The following is a 13,441-nucleotide window of genomic DNA, read 5'->3' as shown; positions in this document are numbered from 1 at the left end:
CAGTGGCCAAAGTCTATTGTTACTGAAATATTTGAATATGGAAACAGATTCAGTGAAAGGCTTCCATCTACTTTCTTATGCTATAGTCATTACTGACCCCAAAACATTTTTCTTGTGGGAACTTGCAAGTCTATTCTTTGGAGCCCTCCGTCCATGCAGAATATTGTACTCATTTACTATTTCAAGTCACAGTGTAATATGGGTCAAGGTTTTGTTATTTAATGATAAATGGCAGTGAGAATGGCTTCTTCAAATGACACTAAATTAATGAGCCCAAACCACAGGTCTGCTTGTTTTGCTTACTAAGCTTTGAAGTTTGCAAATAGCTCCCTGCATGTATATTAGAGTTATTATAGATTTCCACTACAAAGAGTGCTCATGTTTGTAACTATTCCTAGGGAACATTTTAAGTTTTAAGAACTTTCAATGAGACAGGTTGAGTTCTAGAAGAAAGTAATGCATCATTGGAGCTGAACTTTAACATCCATTCAACATCTAATTAGTTGAATTAGAGACACTTTATAAGAGAGTTAATCAATTCTTTAGCTTTTGCTGCCCCAATGCGCCTGAATTTTGCTGATGCTATTGTTACATTGAAAGGAGACATTCTGTTTGCCTGTTAATAGGAATATTTCTTATAAGACCTTAGTATTACAAAAGATAACAAGTATTAAAGTATGTGTTTGTATGTATATATTTAATTATATTTATAATCTGTAAATACATGTATATATTTGTACATATATTGGCATATTTATAATTTGTGAATGTATATGAATATAAATTTGTCTATATATAGATTTGTATATATACATACCTACTGGTCTATGTATAAGTACATAGATAAGGATAATGAAGATTAGATTATGCTCTTATCTGAATAATTAGGTGAAATTTTATAATCAATTAAAAATTATAACTTACTAAACAAATCTGGTAGATACTATATGCGATGCAGTATCTGGTATAGATTATGATTTAAGTGAACATTCTAATTCATCTTTATGGAAATAAAAATATCTGTGTTGACAAAACCTTTAATAAAAGTGGTGATATTGTAATTCCTTAATATAAGAGCCTCAGAAAAATATTTTTATTTCCCCTACAATATTCATTTAACTTTATTAACTTAAATATCCTTCAAAAATAATGTTTTAATTTAAGAAATACCTAAATTCCTGATACCTAAGTATCAGGAATGAGATTAGATATAGTTTGGATATATTTTAAGATATATTAACTCATTAGATATATTAACTTACTAATATCTTAGAATACTCAATATCATACTTAAAATTATCATCAGTCATTAGTAAGTAATTTTGAAAGCACTTGAAGGATTAGAAAATTTATGCATGGATTCTGATAATTCAGAGAACAATTGGATAATCTAGACATTAAGTATTAAGTAAATAGTGATATTCATTATGTTAATTATGATGCAGTATCTTAGTTATGACATTGACATTAATTATGACATCTAGTTCAAAATTATATTTTACTCCCTTAATGTTTGACTACATTGAACTCAGGACATAGAGGATAGTATATGAAGGCAGAAAAATGCAAGTCACTATCTGATCATATAAAATAATATTTATCAAAATGAACTCCAGGAAATGGAAACAAGAGTGATTTTTTCTTTGTTGCTGGTTTTGTTTTCTTGTCCTTTTGTTTTGTTTGTTCATTTATCTGTCTTTGAGAGGGTAAGGTGGGGGAGGCATAAAAGTGGTGGGACAAAGGGTGAACAAAAGCAGCAGCGATACTCACTAGACACTATGTTGAATGAACTGTGTGAGTTATAGATGGGGTGGGAGGGAAAAACTGGCAGAGTGAAGGAAGGGGTGACATTGTCCAAAAAAATGTGCTCATCACTTGACTTTTGTAAATATAACTCCTCTGTATATCAACTTTACAATAACAATAAAGAAATTTTTTAAATGAAGGTACTACAGATAATCTATTCAAAACCAGGTGTGATAGCATTAATCTCTGCTAAAGGTAAGGCCCAGGTTTGCAGGATTATGGATCAAGTACAGTCAGTGGATAAAGAAGTGAGCAGAACTATGTCATAACCAAGCCAGAAGCTAGATGCCATTGGTTACACTCTAATCTGGACTATCCAGGTGGCTGAGGCCTGAAGGATTATGATTCAAAGTCAGCCCTAGTAAACAAGTATGTGAGATGTTATCTGCAATTGAACAGTAAAATGTAAGCCTTGCAGTACGGTTCAAATGGTAGCAGGTAAGTCATGAGCAAGCAAGCTGATCAAGAGCATGAGGTCCTGATTTCAAGCCCCAGTACCAACACACACACACACACACACACACACACACACACACACACACACACACACACACACACACACACACCAGCACCACCACCAGATGTGGTGATTTATACTTATCTTCCAGATACTACCTGACAAATGAAACAAAAATAAAAAAGGCTGAGGGCATGGTTCTAGTGGTAGATTTATTCACAAGGCCCTGAGTACCATAATATATATGAATTGATGAAAAACATGCCTTGATAAAAACTGCTTAAATAAATATCTTTAATGTTACTTCTGCAGTAAACTATCATTTCTTGTAATCAATCCATATGCTGTACTCCACATAAGCATCATAAAAGTATAGTGCCAAGTCAGCTCTTGGAAGCACCATTTGGTCCTCTGCTGTGTGCCTTCCCAAAGCACTGGACAGAAGTATAAACTTAAGTCCTTTAATTCTGTAAGCATAGTAGATTCCTACATTACTCCACTCATCCCTCCATCTATTACAAGTCCTCCTCATCTTCATCTATATCCATTTATTTTTGGTCATTCATGGGGCTTGAACTCAGGGGCTAGGCACTGTTCCTTGAGCTTTTTTTGCTTGAAGCTAGTGCTCTACCACTTTGAACCTCAGAACCATTTCCATTTTTCTGGTGATTAATTGAAGATAGGAGTATCACAGACTTGTCTGGCTTTGAACTGCAATCCTTAGATCTCAGCCTCCTGAGCAGCTAGGATTACAGGTGGGAGACATCAACACCTGGTACCTGGGTCCATTTTAAATGTACAATTTCAGTAAATGAGAGGGCAACCAATTAGGTAACACTCAGGAGTGGATGGTTTTTATATCAAGTATTTAAAGAAATGGAAGCAGTAGTGGAAATTGCCAGTTTTCATAGGCAATACCCATTGGAGATTGTAGTTTGAAACTGAATGTATAGCTTCCAGCCAAACTTAGCCCATCTTAACCCAGTGAAACCATGGGAGACACATGTTTCCTCGGTACATAAAATTAGGTTAGAACCAGTGAACATCATCTAGCCCTGCAGGTGTTAGTCCAATAAGAAAAATCAGCAAAATTCAAATTATCAGTAACTATAGCTACGGGAAAACATTTACATACAGACTAGTAATAAGTCCACAATGTCTTTGCTACAATAAAAATATTATCAGACCTATGGAAAGAAAAGACTTTAGGATAATAATATTGTATATCTACAATGTTATTTCCACAGCTTGGCTGACTAGTAGAAACTAGTAGAAATGGTATTGGATATGAACAGCTGCCAATTTAGAAATCTTTAAGCATTGTTAAAAGAATACAATAGACTAGTAGTTTTCTGAATTGGGAGAATACCAATAACTGAAAAGGAATATGGGTGAGAACAAGACAGATGGTGAGGAAATGAAAATGAAGGAATGCAATTAAGTCTGCAGTGCAGAAGTAATAGACTAGAACTAATCTTTTGGAACACATAAAAGGTGCTTTCTATGTAGCCAAGAAACAAGTTAACAATAAAAAATAAAAAGGTAAATATGACAATTTATTAGATATTAGATATGAGGTATGTATTGCAGTGAATAGCTATTTGTGTAAGTGTGTATATGTGTGTGTGTGTGTGTGAGAGAGAGAGAGAGAGAGAGAGAGAGAGAGACAGAGAGACAGAGAGACAGAGAGACAGAGAGACAGAGAGAGACAGAGACAGAGAGAGAGAGAGAGACATTGCCAGGGATGTAACTCAGGATTTCATGTTCTCACTAAGCTTTTTTCACTTATGGCTGGATCTCCACTATGAAGCCACATCTCTACTTTGGCACTTTGCTAGTTAATTGGAGGTAGAATTTTGAGGACAGTTATGGCTTTGGACCTTGATACTTAAATCTCCATCTCCTGAGTAAGCTAAGATTACTGCAGCATGTGAGCTAGTGTGAGTCACTAGTCCCTAGCTAAGATATTTAATGAGAGGTTATAATACACTAGTACACTAGTATACTAGTATACTATTTCACATGCATCGTCATTTATTCTTATAATCGGTCCATAAGTTTTAAACCTTTAATATCCTACTTCTCCAGTGAGGTAGTGTTAGAAAGCAAGGAAGTTTCAACATAAAAATAGTTTTTTAGTTTTTTTATTGTGAAAATACCATATAGAGGGGTTACAATTACATGGGCAAGATGATGAGTACATTTCTTATCAAGCATTGTTGCCTCCTCCTTTGTTTCCCCTTCCCATCCCTTCCCATCTCCCCACCCCCCCACCAGTTGTAAAGTTCGTTTTTCAACATAACGACTTGTATATCTCATTGTTGCAATGGGTCCACCAGTATCCCTGTTTAAACAATTTTTTTTATGCCTTCCCCTCCACAAATTGTACCAACATCAAATACAGTGAGAGCAGGGGTTATACCATTGGGGAAGGACATACAAGGCAACAAAGAAATCATCTTATAAATATGTTAGAAACAATTGCATGAAAGAAAAAACATTTGAATCCTTATTTTGGGACATATGAAGAAATGCTCAACCTCTCTAGCCATAAAAGAAATGCAAATCAAAACAACATTGGGTTATCAACATATAAATTTTGAGAGGAGCCATTCAGTAAAAGCATTTGCTTTTCTCTTCCCAAATTTTTGCTATGAAAAAACAGATTGAGGATCATTCTGCAAATACTTTACCAAAATTGCTCAAAATTATCACAAGTAACAACTATGAAGTGAGAATACATTTTGGAGCTTAGTTAATAGCGTAGTCTTTTGTCAATACTAGTGTTTTAGTTGTTATCAGCCTGTAGACTAGACACAGGCATAGGGCAAAATGCAGAATGGCAGAAACTTCAATAGAATTCATGTTATCTTTTCTATTGTAAAGGTGATATATACAGGGATTACAGCTATGTAAGTAAGGTAATGCGTACATTTCCTTTTGAACTCTGTCACCCCCTTCTCTTATTTTCTCCCAGTGATTCCCTCACTGACCCCAAGTTTTGTAGTTCACTTCCAACAAAGAGTCTAGTGAGTATCACTGCTGAATTGGTTCACCCTTTGTGCCTCTTTTTTGGTGCTTCCCCTTTCCTGCCCCAATCAGATAGACATATATCTAATACAAAGATACAGAAGTCAACACGATGATGATTCCATCAGAAAGAATGGCATCACCCCATTTGCAAGGAAATGGAAAGACTTGGGGGAAAAAATCATACTAAAGAAGTAAGCCAGAACTAAGGAAACATAGGCTGCATGTTTTCCCTTATTTGTAATAATTAGAATGTGCCTATAAATCTACAAAGAAAACCAATGAATAGCAAAAGATAATTACTCTTGTATATGATGTATTAAACAATACTCTAAACATTCACACAGTGAGACCAAAGGAGGATAATCTTAGGAGAGGATCACAAGGGCTCAATAGCTATGTGCATGTGGCCATATAAAATGATGCTTATCAGAATGAACTGAACTCCAAGAAATGGAAACAAGAGGTTCTTTATTGTACTATTTGTGGTTCTTTTCTTTCCTTTCCCCTTTTCTTTTTCTTATGACCTTTTGTCTTGCTATCTTTTTATCTTAAATCTTCAAAGAAATTTTCAGGTAAGAATGAGGGAGGGAGATTCTGAAAAGGAGAGAGTCAGAAACGAAGCCCTGAATTTTATTTGTAAATCCATACCAATCTCTGGGCAAACCCTAAATTCTAAATCCGTGCAGCAAACTCCAACTAGCCCAGTCAAAAATGAGATACCTGAATTTGAAGTTAAAGTTGATCACAAAGAACCAGGTTTAAATTTTGAGTTCCAGCTAAGCTAATAAGGACTTCAACTACTACAGTGAAAGAATTTACATTTTTTTTTCTCAAGAATGATAGACAATTTCTCAGAGCAGGGATTATCTACATATTTTATTTGGAACTCTGTAATTGATATGATTTGTCATTCCCCCTCACACTTATTTATCTATACATTTATGAATAGCTGAATCATTACACAAACATTTATTTTACATTTTAGGCTGTAACCCAGTAGAATGTTAATTCTTTTTTTGCCTAGTGTTTGGTAGCCTTCTCTGTTAGGTTCTGCTAGCTTGGCTCCCGAGTGATGCTACAATCTGTTTTGTTCATTGAGTATTTCTTAGTTTCTGGAATGGCAAAACCCCTCTTGTTTATCTGGTATGTCTTCCTCTTCCAATCCCTTGAGTATGAGTTAAATTTAATAAGTATACCAAACAAACACAAATTTCTGATGATGCATTGTATCTATAAACTGCTTTGTTGAATGGCAGCTCCTTTGTACAACTACTTAAAGAGGAAAGATTCTATGCAATTAGACAAGTTAGTTAGATCCTTAACTGAGAAAAAAAACATACTTTTTTGTTTATAGGAAAGCAATGTAATACAAAACATTTTGGAGAAATAGCAATGAGAATAAATTATCAAAAGCAATCATCAAAAGCAAGAAGACTTATTAAACCCACCTAAAATATGCTGTAAACCAACAGCAATTACAGTTTTACTAGTGGAATTTAAATACACTAAATAGAATATTATAGAAATTTAAAATAGTATGTAACATAGAGCTTACAAACTCATAAATATATAGAATTAAATATGAATCATATGTGTCATGTTGGCCAATAAAATCATATTATGAAAATTTTAAATCCATCAGAGAAAATTAAGTTCTTTATAACTTGGAAAAACAAATTCTTAACATATAAATAACTTACAGGTAATAAAAGCAAAAATAATAACATACATTTGACATAAAATATTACTATAATATTTAAATGGCTCTTCGAGGAGAATATTCACATGGATTTAATAGAAGGGAAGAATTTTCTAAACAAAAACCATAAGCTACTTAGAAGATGAAAACAGATTCTTTCATTTAAATATTTAAAACATCCATTTGATATGTGTAGAAATGGATAGAGTTGCCAAATATGCAATATACATTTGACAAACTACTAATGCTTATAAATTTACTTATGGATAGATAATCTGGTATTAAAATGGACAAAGTATATGCATTAGCAGTTCAAATAATAAAAGGCAAATAGTCAACAAAATATATTTTAAAAGTAAGGAAAATCATGCTAATTATTCCACCACTGGATATTATTTTTCAAGCTATAACATCTCACAATACTAGTTTAGTAAGGATGTAAGGAAGCTTGTAACTCCCATTTATAGTGCAATTTGTGGGTCAGTTAGGGAGATTTCAATATATATAGAATATATTCAAAATGAATATATATAGGATATATATAATCTAAAACGAATATAGAATACCTTTATATAAGATATATGAAATATATATCCAAATATGTATTTGATATACTTACTTTGGGATATAGATATATCCTACAACTCAGTAATATTCTCCTCTAAAATATATGCACGATAAATCATGTACAAATAAGTGAAATATGTAGTATAACTTAATGTGAGAAAATATTGAAATCCATCTAAATAAGGAAATGTCTCACTATATTCTGAGATCTCCAATGGTCACCAAGGTTTTAATTTAAGAAAGAAATATTTTGGAAAAATATAGTGATTTATGCAAAATGTAGCTAATCATAGTAATGATGGTATATTCTATTTTTAATTTATGTAAAATGTAGCTATCATAGTAATGATAATATATTCCATAATTATATATATTGCATCTCTGTATTGTATATATACAATATATAGAAAGACATGTATGTAAACTAGCACAGTCATTAGGGATTTGAGGAAAAATGTTATATGAAGTAAGAAGTTAATTTTATCTGAGACAGCTTAAATTTTTATAATAAAAACAAATTAGCAAATCTTTGTAAAATTATAAATAATCTGAAATGACCACAAATGAATAAAGTGTTTATTTTACAAGTTGGTCTATTAACTGACATAATGTATTTAATAATTATTTCATATTTTAGAAAATAGATAACTGATAAAATAGACCCTGAGATATCTAAGAACATGTAGAAAGAAGAACCTTCAATATTATAAAAACAAATGCTTCTTTAAAATAGTCACTTACTCTTATAATTATCTCTACTAAAATCAGGGTAAACATAGGATTCCTAAACTTCTTTTTTTCTTTTTGTATGTTTTGATTATCTTTATTTTTATAGAACAAGACTTTTTATTACATTTATTCTAGTAAATATTTTATTTTTAGTAATATTTTTCTGGCTATCCATATATTTTGTTTTTTATCTTATATCTTTATTGTAAAGTTGATGAACGGGGGGTTATGGTTACATAAATAAGGTAAGGAGTACATTTCTTTATAAACAGTCTTACCTCTTTATTTTGATTAGCTTTAAGTAGTTTTATTATATTTAAGTAGTTTTGTTTTCTTTAAGTATTTGTACTAAGGAATTGCCTTTGAACAAAGCAGTTTATGAACACAGTGCCTCTTTATCAATGTCACCCTTTCAACATTCTTGCCTACCTCTTCCAACTCACCCCTTCCCTCATTTTTCTTAATTTTTATGTTATGTATTTATTATTTTGCCATTGAACAAAGCAGTTTATGTACAATACATCTTGATCTGTCATTCCTTCCACATCATCACTTCCTTTTTACCCACACCTTCCTTTATTTTTCTCAATTCTGTGGCATATACAATCATTCTTGCCTGCATTCTACACCCTTCCCCCCATTCATTCTTCTATCCTTCTCCTATTGTCCCTTCTCTGTCAAGTACCCATTTCCTGATACTTATTTTGTTAGGCTTTGACTTAGTCTTTCCAAAGAATTATACTATTTGCAGTCTCCATAGAGTCTACTGCACTTCAGTTAATTCATTTGTAACCACTTGCATACCACCTTGTGTGTTTACTTATAGATTTATAGGCACATTCTAACTATCACAAATGAGAGAAAACATGCAACCTGTGTGTCTCTTTGTCTGGCTTAATTCAGGTAGTATGTTTTCCAAGTCTTTCTATTTCCTTATGAATGGTATAATATCATTCTTTCTACTGACTGAGAATAATTCCATCTTTTATATATTCCATCTTTTCATGATCCATTCATCCACTGAGGGTCATCTAGGCTGATTAGTATCTTGATATCATGGCTACAGTAAGTTGTGTTGCAATGAACATAGTTGTGTTGGTGACTTAGTGTATCCTTGTTTGTGCCCTATTGGGTAAAGGCCTAGGAGTGGAGTTGCTGGGTCATAGAGTTGTTTTAGGTTTAGTTTTTTTAGGAACTTCCATAATAATTTAGCATTGCCAATGTAATGAACAATTTATCTAAATGTAGCAACAAAATAAGGAGACACTGTCCTAACCCTAGCTCTTGCATCCTCCCTTGTCACATCTATGAACATAGTCCATGATGACTTTTCCTTCATGAAATTAAGACAGATGATTTAAGTACCACTGAATTAAGGATTCCATAGTCTGAAGCCTCAAGGTAGGGGCAGTCAACCAATGAGCTTCATGCCATGTCCAGAAGAGTTTGTGTTTTTCTGTCATTGTTAACTCTTGGATTCCACAGACTTCCTTACCTTAGGATTTAGTGTGGAGGACTTGATTGTAACTCACTACAATGGCCTTTATATAAAGAAATTCATGATAATTATGTAAAAAAATGGAAAGCATAGAAAATAAAAGGTACAAGGCCAGGTGCCGGTGGCTCATACTTATAATCTTAGCTATTCCGGAGGCTGAGATCTGAGGATCACAGTACAAAGCCAGCCTGGGCAGGAAAGTTTGTGAGACTCTTATTTTCAATAAACCACTCAGAAAACTGGAAGTGGCACTGTGGCTCAAGTGGTAGAGTGCTAGCTTTGAACTGAAGAGCTGAGGAACAGCACACAGGCCCAGAGTTCAAGCCCCATGACTGACAAAAAAAAAAAAAGAAAGAAAAGAAAAGGAACAAAATATGTTAGTCTAGAGGTGGTCACAGTTACTATTTTCATTTAAGACCAATATTCTTCTTAACCACATTATATTCCTATGAATTTGTTGAACCAATATTAAGTTTTCAGTTTTATGAACTTATTCCCATATCATTAAGTTTTTAATAAATATTTATTACCCCATAATATTTTACAAACCAAATGAACCATAATTGATAGTTTTTAATTGTTATATATTTAGATGGATTTGTCACTTATATAAATAACGTTACTCTAAGCATCTCTGCTCTTGAACACATGTCTATATCTCTGATTGCTACTAATGCTACTATAATTGCTGGTTTTAGAAATGGCACTGTTGCTAAGGCTCTAAGTGTGTGTTGCCAAGACTTCCCAACTATTTTCCACTATGCAGTATGTGATATCACTTATTTCGCTTCTCTCCAGCCAGAACTACATATTAATTAAACACCTTTTTCCACTTTCAGAATTGTGAGATAACAGCCTTTAAAACTTAGAATATTTGATGATTTTTTTCATGCTGTACTACATTTTAATTTTGATTGCAAATAAATTCTTCAGTTAGACACTTTATGATTAGTTTATCGCATGCAGTAAATATTATCATATTGTACCTTTAGTGATCATTTATATATTCTTTCCATAGATAAATATTATATTTATCTACCTTGTGTGACTTGTACTTTTTCTATAAAAACCAAGCCTATTGCTGCTAGTGTAATCTTAATAAAAACATGACTGTCATAATAAACACTTCTTATATTGATATCATTTGATTCCTAGATTTACAGAGAGTGAAGAATACAAAATGGACATTCAAAGTAGTGAAACTTAATTACAGAGATTGATTCTAGCTATTGATCTCTAAGCTATCTACTATCTGTCTGTCTTTCTGTCAGTTATTTGGTTGGTCTGTCTCTATTATCCTTACTTACATACATCAATTCAATACAACACATGTTAAAATAGTATGCATGCAGGCATTTAAAGATTTGACAAGAGAAATTGGTCATAGAGGGAACCTAAGGTTTTAGCAAACTTCACAGAAAAAGAGGATCATGAAACTTAGGGAAAGAGTGACTCAGGAAAGAAGGAGAAATATTATTTAAACAAACAGAATACATAAAAATGGATGGAGCAATACTCATTTTTAAGTGAGTATTTTGCACATGTATATAAGAAGAGCAGAACCAAGTTGCTAAAGGTGTAATCGCGGTTGCTTTCACATTCTTCCTCACAGGCATTTTATGGCCTATCCTCTAACCTGCACCCAGATCTCTGTAGTGAATATTAGAAGTATAAATGAGACAGGGATCTAGGTGTGGTGGTGCATACTTGTAATCACAGTACTTTGGAGATGTGGAAAGAAAGGTTATGAGTTTGAGAACAGCCTAGGCTACATAATAAGATCCTGTTTCAAAAACCAAACACACATTGAATAAATGAGAGAAGAGCTTTGAAGGATGTATCCAACAATAGGCACAACACATGTTCATTTTATTCATAGGATGCTAATAATAAGATATGAATTATAAGATGTTAGTGTGGATAGTTATATGATGATAATGCAAGCCTCAAAGTAAGACAATAGAGCATGTAGCACAAGAAACTTAGAACTTCTTCCTTGCTGAGCAGAATGGAGTCAGAATTAACTGCCACACTGTGATTACTGCATATACTAATATAAACATTTTTTAACTTAAAAGATTATTTAAGTTGCAGTTATTTTCTTTTTACATTTTGAAGTAAAGAAAAGGAAAGTACTTATGTCAGATCTGAACTCTTTTGCATAACTTTCAAATTGATTTCGAACATGCTTACTGCAAAAACATCTATTTTTTTAATCCCAGTGTATTTCCCTCCTTCCTGTCTTTTGAACTGAGGGAATTACTGTACTGTTCTACTTTACGTGAAAACAATAAGCTGATTACTTCACAAATGCTGATTTCTATCTGAATTGACTCTGCTTATTTCTCTGAGAGGCATTCATGTTTCCAATTTTACAACATTTTATGTATCTGTCTACTGAGGTATACAATGCTCTAGATAGTGAAAACCCTTCCTTATTCAAATTCACATCCAAGACCCGTCAGGGAAATAATGAAATCTATTCATAGGATAGCTTAAGTCAGTGAATCTCACATCTTCCAGTTGTATTTGAATACTGCATTTGCATACTTTCACAGGACTTTCACTTTTTATGTACACAATCCTTCCTGAGCCCAGGTCCAAATCATTTGAGAAAACTATTATACCAACATAAATTAAAGTTATTACTTCTTTTTGCATTTCAACTAGTGTTAGTTTCTATTCACCAATATCTATGGGTTTATAACAATTAAAATTTGATCTAAATATTTTTTTCTATTTTCCATAATCTTTATTGTGTTTTCATGTATATAAGATGCTTTTCACAAATACTTATTCATTTTTTGAATTTATTTACAGTAGAATATGGTAGCAAATAATTTGGGAGAAGTAAATTACAAATATCAGTAACACCATAATACAACCATTAATAATGCCATAATAATACCATTGATTGCATGGTCTTTTACTAGCTTTATTCATTCTTAACTATGTCATGATGTGATTTTTGTCTTCCCGTCATACCTTTGAAAGAAAAATGTATTGATGTATGTCATTGACAATGACTGTGACACTGTAAAATTATTGGACTGAGTTGTTGGAAATTTGATTTGAGTTTAATATCCAGGCTGATTACAAACAAATCTAATCAAAACAGTATCGTGCAACTATTTAGGCCACACTGTTTCCTAAATTTGATTAGCAGAGTGTTGAAAACAGTGAGAAAAGCGTCAGCTAGAAAATTAGTGATTTGATGCTTTATAGAAACATGGTGTAAAATGCCACAAATAGATTGATTCAGAGTGATAGAAAATTCTTTGTGCATAATATAGTGTTTCTCTTCATATTTTACCCTCAATAGGATAAAACAGGCATATAGCTTTATAATTGCAAACTTATTAGAATGTACAGTACTGGGTGGTGTTGAGGGATAAAGGCACAGCTTTGGCCTCAGGGGTCCAAATTCAGTCTTTACTCTGTCCTACATTAGCTGACTGACCTTATAGCTATTTCATTTCTGAGTTTTAAAATATTTGAAAAACATTACATAATTGGAAACTCATTTATTAATTTAAGTTGTTTTAGTTTATCTAATAGATGATCAGAAAAAACAAGGGATGAAAACCAGTCGACAGTATACAGTCCCTTTTCTCTGCTACTTATAATTCCTTAGAAGTATAATCCTTTTCCT

Source organism: Dipodomys merriami, unplaced genomic scaffold (genome assembly GCF_024711535.1).
Source record: "Dipodomys merriami isolate MVZ:Mamm:240054 unplaced genomic scaffold, mDipMer1.0.p SCAF_17, whole genome shotgun sequence".
NCBI lineage: Eukaryota > Metazoa > Chordata > Mammalia > Rodentia > Heteromyidae > Dipodomys > Dipodomys merriami.
Note: the sequence above shows the minus strand (reverse complement) of the source record.